A 13,205-nucleotide genomic window follows, 5' to 3' on the forward strand; every position below is an offset into this window, starting at 1 on the left:
CGACTACTTCATTTGAGAAATTTTTTTATCGAGAATGAGAAATTATGTTGAGTACTATAATTTTCTCCTCCTAAAATGTCCCACTTCTTTTTCTCTTGCACATTCACTGCTATTTCTTCTCAAATTTTTCCTCTTTGTGTTTCTATATGTCAGTGTCTCTCTCTTCTCCTCCACTTTCTAATCTTCCTTACACTGTCCACAATGTCATATCCAGTGCTACGTTCTTTTCGGCTCTCTCTATTAGAGTACTATACCTCAGGCAATGATTTATATATTTTCTCCTCCTCCTCCTCCTCCTCATCATCATCATCATCATTATCCTTCTCCCAATTTTTCTTCGTAGTTCTATTTAACACCAAGATATGTCTTCTCCTAGTCCAGTGGTTCTTAACTTTTTTTTGAGTCACGGACCCCTTCGAGAATCTGGTGAAAGCTATGAACCCCCTCCCTACAAAAATGCACATAAGCACATAACCACAGCATTTTGCATGCAAAGAATATACTTTATTTTATTGAAAACTACCTCACGCAAGTGTATAGAGTATACACGAAGCTATGAAACAGTCTTTACAAAAAATTATGTTTCTCATTCTTTTTCATGCAACAAACTAATCGGCCATTCGACGAAAAAAATAAGCATCCATCCTGTGCAAATTAAACAAAACAAGAAACTGTAATTCTCTGCTCAAAAGTGTTCATTTCAATGAGAGGGTTGTTGTTGTTAATGGCCTGAATAAGAAGATGTAAATTGTGGAGTGGTCTTTAACAAGGGCAACACGCATGTCATCGTTGACATCCAGTTGATTTTGACTTCTCGTTTTGATAGAAACAATCGCTGATAACCCTGACTTACAAAGGCTTGTAGTGGGAAACGGAATCAGGGCACGAATGGTTAGCTTTGCCAGACGAGGGTAGGCTTGTGTCAGCGAATACATGAATTATTCAAGACTTCTTCGAGTTTTTTTTATTTGGGGGGGGGCAGCGTGGCATGATGCCAAACGGCATCACGCAATATCACTATATAGTTCTCAATTATTCTGACCTTCATGGACCCCAGGTTAAGAATCCCCGTCCTAGTCTTTTCTTCATTCTCCTTCTTTCCTCTTCAATATGATGTATTTTAAACTCGGCGAACGAAGTTGGAGGGAGGGGAGCTATGTATTCACCATATGTTTGTCTGTTTTGTTTCTCCAGACTACATCGCCAACAGTTCTCAAATGAATTTCAATGGAAATCTGGTGGAAGGGAGGGCCATGGACCAGAGAAAGGATGAATGAAATTTAGGGGGCGGATCCAGAATCCAGAACCGCATTCTATGTATAATGTCTCCAAAAGTTCTCAATGAATTTCAACATAATTTTGTGGGAGAGTGAGCCATGGGTCAGGGAACAATTGATTAAATTTGAGGGCGGATCCGCATCCTTCTATGGATCCGGATCCGGATCACTTTTTAATGCCAATGGCATTGGCGTAGGTATCTTTGAGTGGACTTTAAAGATAAATTAGTTTTGCTACCACTAGACTCCTTTATTCAGCTTCAGACTGAACCTGTTGTAGTGAAGGGGTTTAATAAAGGATGTACGGTATTTAACTACCCCAGACCGATTTTATTCAACTTATGGCAATCCATAGTGAGAAAGGGGTTAATGAAGACAATATTAAACTCCTCCAGTACACACAAGCCCCACTAAGGCTAAATAAAATCGTCTTGTCGGGGCAATAAAAAAAAAAAAAAAAAGTACAGTAGTATATGTGTGTGTCTGAGTTTGCTCGTTTCTTTCACGAGAACGGTAATAGATGGCAATATATATATATTATTCCTCTTCTTCCGACAAGCAGAGCGTATGTTTTCACCTGTTTTCTTGTTGTTTGCTTGTTTGTTAGCAGGATTACTCAAAAACTAAACGAGAGATTTGGGCCAAATTTGGTGGGTAGATAGCCCATGTCCCAGGGAAGAATCGATTACGTTTTGGGACCGATCCGGATCGTATTACAGATCGTGGCTCCGGAGCTGCATTGCCCTTGTAGGATAGATGAGCTCCACCGACTGCTGCTCTGATTCTTTTTGCATTAGGTTGGGGTAAGTCCAGGGAGTGTCAAAAAAAAATTCTTCCACAAAGTTTGGCGATTGCGAGCGACGCAACGGCGCGACTTTGTTGGAAATCATGACACGCAACAATATGCAAAAATAATCTTTCAACTTTTGGGTCAGAATTAGTCACTGTGAGCTCAAAAATGACATGGAAGAAAAGATAATGGTATTTCCAAACAGAGTGTGGTGGAAGGTCTATTAGTCAGTCCCGCAATTTTTTGTAGGCAAAGGGCACGCACTAGTAGAATATAAAAGACGTTGTCGGAGTCAAGTAGTTTAATATAAAGTGTCATTTTTTCTCTTCCCCCTAACGTCCCTTCTTCCCCTTCTTACTGTGGTCTTTTCTTCTTCTCTATTTCTAAGTCCTTTCACATATCAAAGTTATCCTTCTTTATTCTAAAAACATCTTCCTTTTTCTTCTTGCTTATCGTATGCTACTGTTTTTCTTCTTCCATTTTCCGTCCCCATCCATCTTATATGTTAAGGCCAACCTCTATGTCTTCTCTTTGACCGTCCTTTTCTTTCACCTCTGATTAGGATACATAAAGAATATTACTATTACTGTTAAACTCAAACCGCCTCATTGGAACCTGAACAATTCAGGTTGAAAACCTATGAAACTCTACGTACACATTCTCGTATTATCATTTCTTGTCAATGCAGATATCAGTGTTATCATATTCTTCTAGTTTTCATCCTCCCCCTCTTCCGTGTCAAGTCCTGCCTCCCGTTCAGATATTCCTCCACCAGTCTTCCTACCCTCACAACCTCACTTCCATAGGCCTAGTAAGAAATTATTTTACATTTTAATAGCAAGAAAACCTCTTGATCGTTGCCGTCATTATAAAAACATTAGTTCCATTTAGTAGAGAGTCGGATTCCCCGAAGGACATGAGACAGTTTTTACCAGTGACAAGGTTTGGAAAATCCTGTGGTGTTTTATTGTGGGTTTGAGAGAGAGAGAGAGAGAGAGAGAGAGAGAGAGAGAGAGAGAGAGAGAGAGAGAGAGAGAGCACAGAACTTCCCGTCCTTGTGAGACGGTCCGGCCTCAACACTAATTCTCACTTAGAGAAGTAAGAGAAAATGATAGCACAGCAGAATTATCTCTCCCCCACCCTCCAAACCCTGTGTGTGTGTGTGTGTGTGTGTGTGTGTGTGTGTGTGTGTGTGTGTGTGTGTGTGTGTGTGTGTGTGTGTGTGTGTGTGTGTGTGTCCACAAACTGACAAACATACATATAGTATACTAATGCTTTCATGTGCATATGCACACGTGTGGATATTTTTACATACATAACGAGTACGTAACATTTAGGTACACGGTCCACTCCCCAAATTGTGTGTGAATGTGCAGTACATAGTTACAGTAGTTAATTAAAAAATTGCTATGAATCAAAAATTCCTTCAGTCATAATATATACCATAGGAAATGAATAATACAAAGTACATGCAACAAGTTAAGGTAGGAATGATTATATATATATATATATATATATATATATATATATATATATATATATATATATATATATATATATATATATATATATATATATATATATATATATGTATATATATATTGTATAGAATAAAGTGGCACGAAACTTACAGATCACCAGAAACTATGTGGCAGGGAGGTGAGAATACTTCATACGATCCTCTCTACCAAACATGAATTCTTTTCCAAATGATTTAACTGGAGTTCGTGTTGGATCATCGTCACAAAAGGTCCAACCACACTGCCTCCTGTGATTACGGGCAGTGTGCCACCGAAAGTGAGTAGGCACTGCCTCGTCAAATTACAGACTGGGATATTAAACAAACTGAAATCCGTGAAGATCTATACATACAATGTAAGAAGCCTCACAGATGATTACAAACAATAGATTAATGACTGAATTAGAAAACATTAGTTGGGATATCGTAGGTTTGAGTGAGATCAAAAGAGAATATGAAAATGTAGTTCAGTTCCAAGATAGCGACCTCCTATTTCTCTACAGAGAGGCAAAATGAAAGATTTAGTGGTGTAGGATTTATAATTAACAGAAATCTTGCAGGCAATATTGTCAAATTCAGCAGTATATCTGACCGAGCAGCATGGATAGTAATTAGACTGTGCAAAAAATACACCCTGAAAGTAGTAGACTGTAGCACCAGTCGAACAGGGCAGTACTCCCGAGGTTGATGGCAGGCTGGTGATAGGGAGAGCTGGAGCTCCCGTTTCACCAGCCCTCAGGACTTGATCCTGACCATCTCCCTTTTCTGAACATTTTCAGTGCATTCATTTACACAGAGAGTAGGCCAGCATGCTCTCCTAATACCTCTACCTTCAACTGTTTACACCACACTACATGCGCATAACATATCACACCTTCTATTCACATCTTAAGTAATGGCTGCTGCAATCTTACAATCAAATGAGGTGGTACCTCGGATTGCCACCACCGGCAGGGTAGGACTGGAGGCACAGGGTCCTCCCGGTCGTCATCAAGCGACTGTGCCGGCAGCGACTGTTGCTATTTCCGGGAATGCTCGTCGGCGAAGAGATGACGGTGCGGCCTTATTCTTTACCAACATCCGCGGCCTTACCACAAATTTAAACTCAGTTCATTTTTTCCTTCAGTCCATATCCCCTTTGGCCCTTTTCCTCACAGAACCACAAATCTCACCCTCTACTGATATATCTCCATTTTGTTTTCCCGGTTACCATCTCTTTACAAACTTTCGAAACAAGGGCGGCACCTGTTGTTATATCAAATCCCAAAATGCAGTTGGTACTATTTTAAATTTCACTTCATCCAGTTTTGATTACTCATTATATAAATTAAAATGCCAAAACATTACCAAATATATCTGTGTAGTTTATCGTTCCCCCAATGCTTCTTCGGAACCCAGTGTATTTGATTCCATATCCACTCAGTTGAGTAACCTTGACCTTGCCCTTGGCAATGAAATTACCATTTTGGGTGATTTAAACATACACAGTGTTGAATGGTTATTGCATTCTGCCCGGACTGACGATGCTGGTCTAGAATGCGAGCTGTTTGCGGAATCGTTTAATCTCACCCAGTTGGTAAAGCAACCAACCAGAATACCTGATAATCCTGACCATAATGCCCATCTCTTGGATTTATTCTTGACAAATAATCCAGATCAATACAGGATAGAGGTACTGTCACCACTTGGATCCTCTGACCACAATCTCATCAAAGCCTCATTAGTTAACCCTCCTACACCTCCCCATTCCGAACCTGTCAGGGTGACCCGATGGCACTTTGACAGGGCAGACTGGGATGGATTTAGAAATTATCTTGCTGATGTTCCATGGCAGTCTTTCTTCTCTAGTGATCCCAATACTACCCAGTCCCACATTTGCGACTTAATACTAGCTGGTATGGATTTATTCATACCAAGTCAACAGTTCACTAAAAGATCAAACTCTCCAAAATGGTTTGATGGCAATTGTGCCAGAGCAGCAGCCCAAAAGTCATTAGCATATAACTCTTACTTAAAATAAAAATACATCTGAATCACTCTCCCAATTTGAAATTGCTAGAAATCATGCAAAAGCTGTATTAAATCTATCTAAATCAAACTTTCTTCAAAAGCAAGCATCAAAACTACTTAACAACCCTAATGACAATAAAATATTCTGGTCAACTCTTAATTCTTTCAATAATAACTTTAACAAGTCATCTTCCATTCCCCTAATAAAATCTTCAGATGGCAATATTACAAATGACCCACGTGGGAAAGCAGATATCTTTGCTAGTACCTTTGCAAGAAACTCTACCATAGATGATACCAGCCAGAATGTCTCAGTACTGGAACTTGATTCTCCCGAAATTGCCCGACTTAAAATACAGACAAGATTCGTAAAATGCATCCTAGACAATTTACCTACCAACAAAGCTCCAGGCCCAGATGGAATTCCTTCAATTGTTTTGAAAAAGTGTTCCCCTGAACTTGCCTCTCTCCTAGCCAAATTATTCAGACTATGCATACGTACTTCTTTATTCCCAAATTCATGGAAAGAAGCCAATATCCACCCAGTTCCGAAGAAAGGAAGTTCGTCTGACCCCTCCAATTACAGACCAATAGCTGTCACATCTTCTCTTGGTAAGGTATTTGAAACTTTAATTAATAAGCATATTGTTAAACATCTTGAATCCAACAACTTAATTAGTGATAGACAATACGGTTTTCGCCACGAAAGATCCACCATTGACATACTCAATCTCTTAACTCATAGCATCCATCAATCAATTGATCTTTTTGGAGAAACTCATGCACTAGTTCTTGATATCTCTAAAGCTTTCGACAGAGTATGGCACCGTTCCCTGCTGTCCAAACTCCTTTGCTATGGACTAACGTCTTTTCTTCCTTTGATTTCTTCTTATCTTAGTGATAGGAAAATAAGAGTAAAAGTAGATGATGTATATTCGAATTTCCACTCAATTAACGCCGGCGTGCCGCAGGGATCAGTTCTGGCGCCAACCCTATTTCTGGTTCATATTAATGATCTCTTATCTGTCACTCACAATCCCGTTCACTCATATGCAGATGACTCAACACTACATAGTTCATTCACACTCAGACATCCATTTACAAAGTCTAATATCTCTACCTCTCAATTCAGTACAGCCATCTCGATAAATCAAGATCTAGCTACAATCAGTGAATGGGGACAAAACAACCTTGTCTCTTTTAATGCTAGTAAAACTAAATATATACAGTTTACTAATAGACAGATATTGCCAGATTCGTACATTACCTTCAGTGCTACTAATATTCCCATCTCCAAAAGTATTGAAATTCTTGGTGTCCCACTTAACAGTGCCCTCAGCTGGACCTCTCATGTCAGATCACTTGCTAAGGCCGCCTCAAAGAAAGTTGGATTATTGTACAGAGTCCGTAACTTCTTCACCGATGAGCAGTTAGCTATAATTTATAAGAGTCATGTGCACTCTCAGCTTGAATATTGCTCACCCTTGTGGAATGGTTGTGGAGAGGTTGCATTGAGACAACTGGACAAAATTCAGAATAAAGCTGTTAGAATCATTAACAACCCTGCCATTACATATAAACTACCTCCCCTGCAAGTAAGAAGGAATGTTGCCTCCCTTGCATTATTTTACAGATATTTATTTGGCAAGTGCTCAGACGAGGTTGCGTCCATGGTGCCGCCTCTCCATGCCTTCCCTCGTGCTACACGGGCATCTGGTAGCGCTCATGACTGGAATGTCACTCAACCATATTGCAGAACTTCTGCCTATCAGAATTCTTTCATTCCCCGAACTGCATCTTTCTGGAACTCGCTTCCCCAGAGTTGTTTTCCTCCAAATTTCAACCCACAACTGTTCAAGTCTAACTGTTACAGATATTTTATGAATGGAGGACACCAGTAGTCTGGTGTATGGATTTTTTTTCCCCATTTGTTTTTCCTTCCTCCGTTCTGTTATTAAAAAAAAATAAAAAAATATGCACCGACTTCTCAAAACTCAAATGAAGAAATAGAAACATTCTATGATGACATCTCCCAGACTATGGAAGAAGAAAAGACAACATATACTATGCTCATGGGAGACTTCAATGCAAAAGTTGGACAAAATAAATGGAGAAGCATGTATGAGATAATCCGGAATGGGAAAAAGGAATGAAGGAGGAGAAATGGTGGTAAATTCTGCTGAAATGTATAACATAAGAATAATGAATACATTCTTTCACAAAAAAATCAGGGAGAAAATGGACCTGGAGAAGTCCAAATGGAGAAACAAAGAATGAAATCGACGTCATTATAGAAATTAACAATAACACTAACATGAATCAACAAAGTGAATATAGGAAGTGACCATAGAATGGTGGGCTGCACAGCCAGATTTAACTTCAGAAGTGAAAGAAAGAGGATGATGAAAAATAAAAAGGTATGTCCAATAAAAGTAAGCAAAAACAAAGCAACCTTTCAGTTAGAAAAAACGAACAGATTTCAGACACTATTTAATGCCGAGTGTAACACTGATGAATTGAATGACAGACTAACAAAAGTGCCAATAGAATCAGCAGAAATAGTAGGGAAGGCTAATTCAACCAAAACCAGCAAGTATTCGGAAAAGACACTCGAGCTCATGAAAAGAAGAAAGGAAATAGAAGTAAAAGCAAATGAAGACGAAACCGAAGGAACAGACTTAAGGAAGCTAATTATCAACAAGAGAGAGAGAAGAAAAAAGAGAAACATGGATCAGATAAAAAAATAAAACATCAAGAAAGGAAAAAGTCTGAAAAAGGTTAGAAGTAAAATGGCACTAGGAAAGGAGCAAATTACGTCACTGAGAGGCAAAAACGGTGAAGTCATTAAATGCAGAGATAAGATGGTGAAAAGAGCTGAAGAATTTTACAAAGAACTGTATGCATCAGAGACAGTAATACCAATAGATGACTTTTCAGATGATACAAAAGAAATAGCTGCGGTAACACCTGGCGAAATAAAACATTTCTCTCGAAAACATTTAAAGACGGAAGGCTCCAGAAGAAGACTGAATAGTAGCAGATTTACTGCTGGATGCAAGAGTAGAAGTACAAAACTGGCTCGCCCACTTAATTATTCACTGTATAGAAAAGAAGACAATTCCCAAAACATGGTGTAATGCAATAGGGGTTTTACTTTACAGAAAAGGTGACAAACGATCTTAGTAAGCATCGACCCATTAGGTCATTACAAGTTATGTACAAACTCTTCACTAAAGTCCTTATGAACAGAATAACAACTATTTTAGAAGAAAACCAACTTCGTGAACAAACAGGATTCTGAAGCGGGTATTCGACTACTGATCATATACACACAATGAATCAGCTAATTGAGAAAACTACAGAATATAATAAACCATTGTGCTCAGGTTTTGTTGATTATGGAAAGACTTTCAACACAGTGGAGCACATAGCAATGATAAATTCTTTGCGAGAACAAGGAGTAAATGAGAACACTGTAAAATTGCTTGAAAACCATATTACAAAGAAACTGCTAGTGTTAAAATATATAAAGACTTGGAAGAGATTAAGACTGAGACGGACTTGCATCAAGGAGATACACTTTCACCAAAATTATTTACAGCATGCCTAGAAAGAATTATAAGAAAGCTAGACTGAAAAAAAAAAAAAGAGTAAACATATATGGAGAAAACTTCAACCATTTAAGATTTGCAGATGACACTGTCCTAATCTCAGAAACAGCAGAGACATTGTAAGAAATGTTAAATGACATAAATAAAGTCTCAAAGTAGGGCTAAAGATGAACCGGAGTAAAACTAAAGTAATATTTTATCCAGATATACCAAGAAGCATCATCAGAATAATCGAAGAAATTCTTGAAGAAGTCGAGGAGTACAATTACTTGGGGCAACTACTAAAACTAACAAAAGACCATTATGACAAAATAAAAAGACACATTACAATCGGATGGAAAGCTTTCGGTAAGTATAGAGGCATCGTAAAAAATAGCTTGCTGATATATATGAAAAGAATAGTATATAACGAAAGTATTATTCCAGGTATGACATATGGTTGTGAAACCTGGAAACTGACGTAATCGGTGGAAAATCAACTAATCTGTTCCCATATGGCAATGGAAAGGTTAGCGTTGGGAATATCTTTAAAAGATAGGCAAAGATCAACTTGGATGAGAGAGCAGACTAAAGTCAAAGACATTTTAGAAATTTTAAAAGAACAGGAATGGAGGTGGGCATGTCATGAAGCAAGAATAAGGGATAACCGATGGAGCAAGAGGCTGACTGACTGGGCTCCAAGAGACATTAAACCTAGTAGTAGCAGCAGCCCTGGCGGAACCCATACTGACAATCAGAAAGAAGGTTGTGATAGGAAATGTATTTTAAAAATGCTTTTGTTATGATTTGATTCAGATTTTTTTAAATAACTGATGTTAATGCAATTGGGTGACAGTTTGAGGGCTGGGAATGGCCACCCTTCTTTGGTACAGGCTGAATGAGAGCAAACTTCTAGCAAGAAGGAAGAGTACAAGTTGACAGACAAAGGGAAAAGAGTTTGCCTAGGCAAGATGTAAGCACATATGCATAGTTCTTGAGGACAACAGGAGGGACCTCATCAAGTACACATGCCTTGTTAGTACTGAGGCCAGTGATGGCAGAGAATACATCAATTGACGAAATTTCAATGTCAGCCAGGAGGAAGTCAGAAAGGGGAAATGGTGGAGGAACAGCACCGGAATCACCTAAGGTGGAACTGGAGAAGAGAGTCTGAGCGAAGAGTTCTGCTATATCAGTGGAAGAAATAACTAAAGAGCCATCAGAATGAAAAGAGAAGGAAAACATGATGAAGTAAAGTTCTTAGACAGATTATTGGTAAGGTGTCAGAACATTTTGTACGAATGAAAGTATTTTTAGCAGAGCAAAGAACAGACTTAGCACAACTCCGGACAGAAACATAAAAAGAGATGAGATTCAGGGGTGGGTTGTATCCGATACCTTTTGTAGGCGCTCTCGTTGTGGACAGCGTTGGTAAAAGGGTGATTAAACATTTTTTTTTCTCATTAATCATAAGATGAAAGAAAGGAATGTACGCTACCAAGCCTGGGAGAATAAACTCCGTAATGCTTGAGGCACATTCAGGTGACTCACGGTCATGGAAGCAATAACCAGTCAATGGAAAATCAAAGAAGTACAGCCTGAGAAACTCCCAATCAGCAGCCCCAAAGTACCAAAGCAGCCGCTTCTTGAAAGGGTCCACAGGCCTTACTGGAGCAATAGGACAGGTTAAGGTGATAATATTATGATTGGAGGAGCTCAACGGAGAGAAAAGATTAACTAACAGAAGGATTAGTTGTAAGGAAGAGGTCATGTATGTTGGAACTCACTCCAAGGCGGTCAGGGATATGAGTAGGGTGCTGTACAAGCTGCTCTAGTCATTAAGGATAGAAAAGATGTAGGCTTGTTCACCAGGTGGATCATTGAAGGGAAAGGAGAGCCAAAGGTGGTGGTGAACATCGAAATCACATAGAATGGAAATTTCAAAAAAGGGAATTGATAAGCTGTGTTCCATATCTTCATAGTAGAATTAGTAGATAAAGAAACAGCAAAAATAATTTAGTCAGAGAATGACAGGATAGCCAAAGCTAGAGAGCAGAGAATTCAGAAAATTCAAGTTCAGGAACTCTATCTATTTATTGACAGACGCCTTAATCCCATAGGGGATGGCCACAAACAAATCGCGTCCACGTCGCCCTGTCCCCCTCCATTTCACTGCCTTGCGCCCAACTCACCCTCCCCTCTCTCATATACCTCTCCAGTCCATCCCTTCGTCTCATCCTTGGCCTAACTCTTCACCTTTCCCCCTCCACCTCACTCACATACACTCTTCTCGTCAGTCTCTCACCCTCTATCCTCTCCACATGGCCAAACCACCTCAGTGTGTTTCTCCTAACGCTTCCTATCACATCCACATCCACACCACAAAGCTCCTCCACATCCTCATTTGTCAATCTGTCTCTCTGTGTGACTCCACATACTTCTCTCATAACACATTTCCACAGCTCTCACTCTTGTCTTGTGACCCTCCAACAACGTCCAAGCTTCACTACCATACGTTACAGTTGGTATCACAATACTTTCATGTAGTAACTTTTTCACTTCCATGCTCACCTCCCTGTTCCTTATCTCTGCTTTCAAAGAACCAGCAACCTTTCTTCCTTGCTGTACCCTTTCAAACACTTCACCCTCCAAACTTCCATTCTTACTCATCACACTACCCAAGTACTTTAACGTACTCACATTTTCCATTTCCTCATCATCCAACCTCACTGGACATTCAATGCTTTCACCACTCTCGAAGACCACAACTTTACTCTTCCCTACATTCACCTTTAGATTCCGTTTCTTACACTCTCCCCCAAACTCATCCACCAAGCCTTGCAGCTCCCCTTCGTCTTCACTTAACAACATAGTATCAATGTAAACAACAGTACAGGGAGTTTCCAAGCACTGCCTTCTCTCATTAGGGCCACTCCAACATCCACTACCCTAACTTGTATTTCTTTTATAACCCCATCCATGTACAGATTGAACAGCCATGGAGACATGACACATTCAGGTTTCAATCCAACATTCAAATAGAAAAATTAGCTCAGTTCACTATCCACATGCACTGCAGCCTTAGCACCCTCAAACATACTCTTCACAGCATTCAACAACTTCCCATCTACTCCATATATTCTTAATACTTTCCACAATCCTTGTCTATCCACCCTGTCATATGCTTTCTCCAAGTCCATGAAGGCCACATACAATTTCTTTCCCTTCTCTAGAAACTTTTCCACTAAAGATCTAAGAATGACTATCTAATCAACACAACCTCTTCCCTTTCTAAAACCTCCCTGTTCTTCACCAACTAATTCCTCTGTTATTTCCCTAACTCTGTCAAATGTCTGAAATGGGTGCTCCAGGTCTCTCTGATATCAGCTTTCCATCAGCCTTTATTATCAAGGCACGGAAACAGATAACGCCTACGCACTTATTTTCGTGTTTATTTAATAAAGATCGCATCAAGATGAATGTCTAACCACTTTTTAAAAATATTTATGATGCTGCTTTCGACCACATTCCCAAGGAGTTCATTCCAGTAATTTACAATAGCAAAGATCGAGAAGTTTTGTGCTGTATCAAGATTAACCTTCCTTGCCTGCAGCTTCATTGGTTTCCACGAGTTTTGGTTTTGATAATAATTACGAGCGAGGGTGAAGTCCTCGTGAGTCTCTCGTCAAATAGTGGCATTTTCTCACATATGAGCTGCCCAACCTGGCCCGACCCAACCCATCCCGACCATAATGCTTTTGAGAAGCTTACATCTCAGAAATTACAAGGCCAGTTACCGTGTGGTGTGCACCATATGATAGCCCAGTTCATTAAGATTTGTTTTTGACAGGTTTCATTAACACCTTGTGAGGGTTCACTAGTGGCTCCCATTTGACGCTGTTCCACGGAGTACTCGGTCTGCTGTGGCCAGTCCTGCCTGCGGTAGTGAGCCATTTTGTCTCTGCTGTCCCAAAGACAAAGATAGCAGGAGAACTTGGTAAAACTTCCCTGGAAACCCA

This window comes from Coenobita brevimanus, chromosome 77, assembly GCF_032717465.1.
Source record: "Coenobita brevimanus isolate Jiangsu-jjx chromosome 77, ASM3271746v2, whole genome shotgun sequence".
In the NCBI taxonomy this organism is placed as follows: Eukaryota; Metazoa; Arthropoda; class Malacostraca; order Decapoda; family Coenobitidae; genus Coenobita; species Coenobita brevimanus.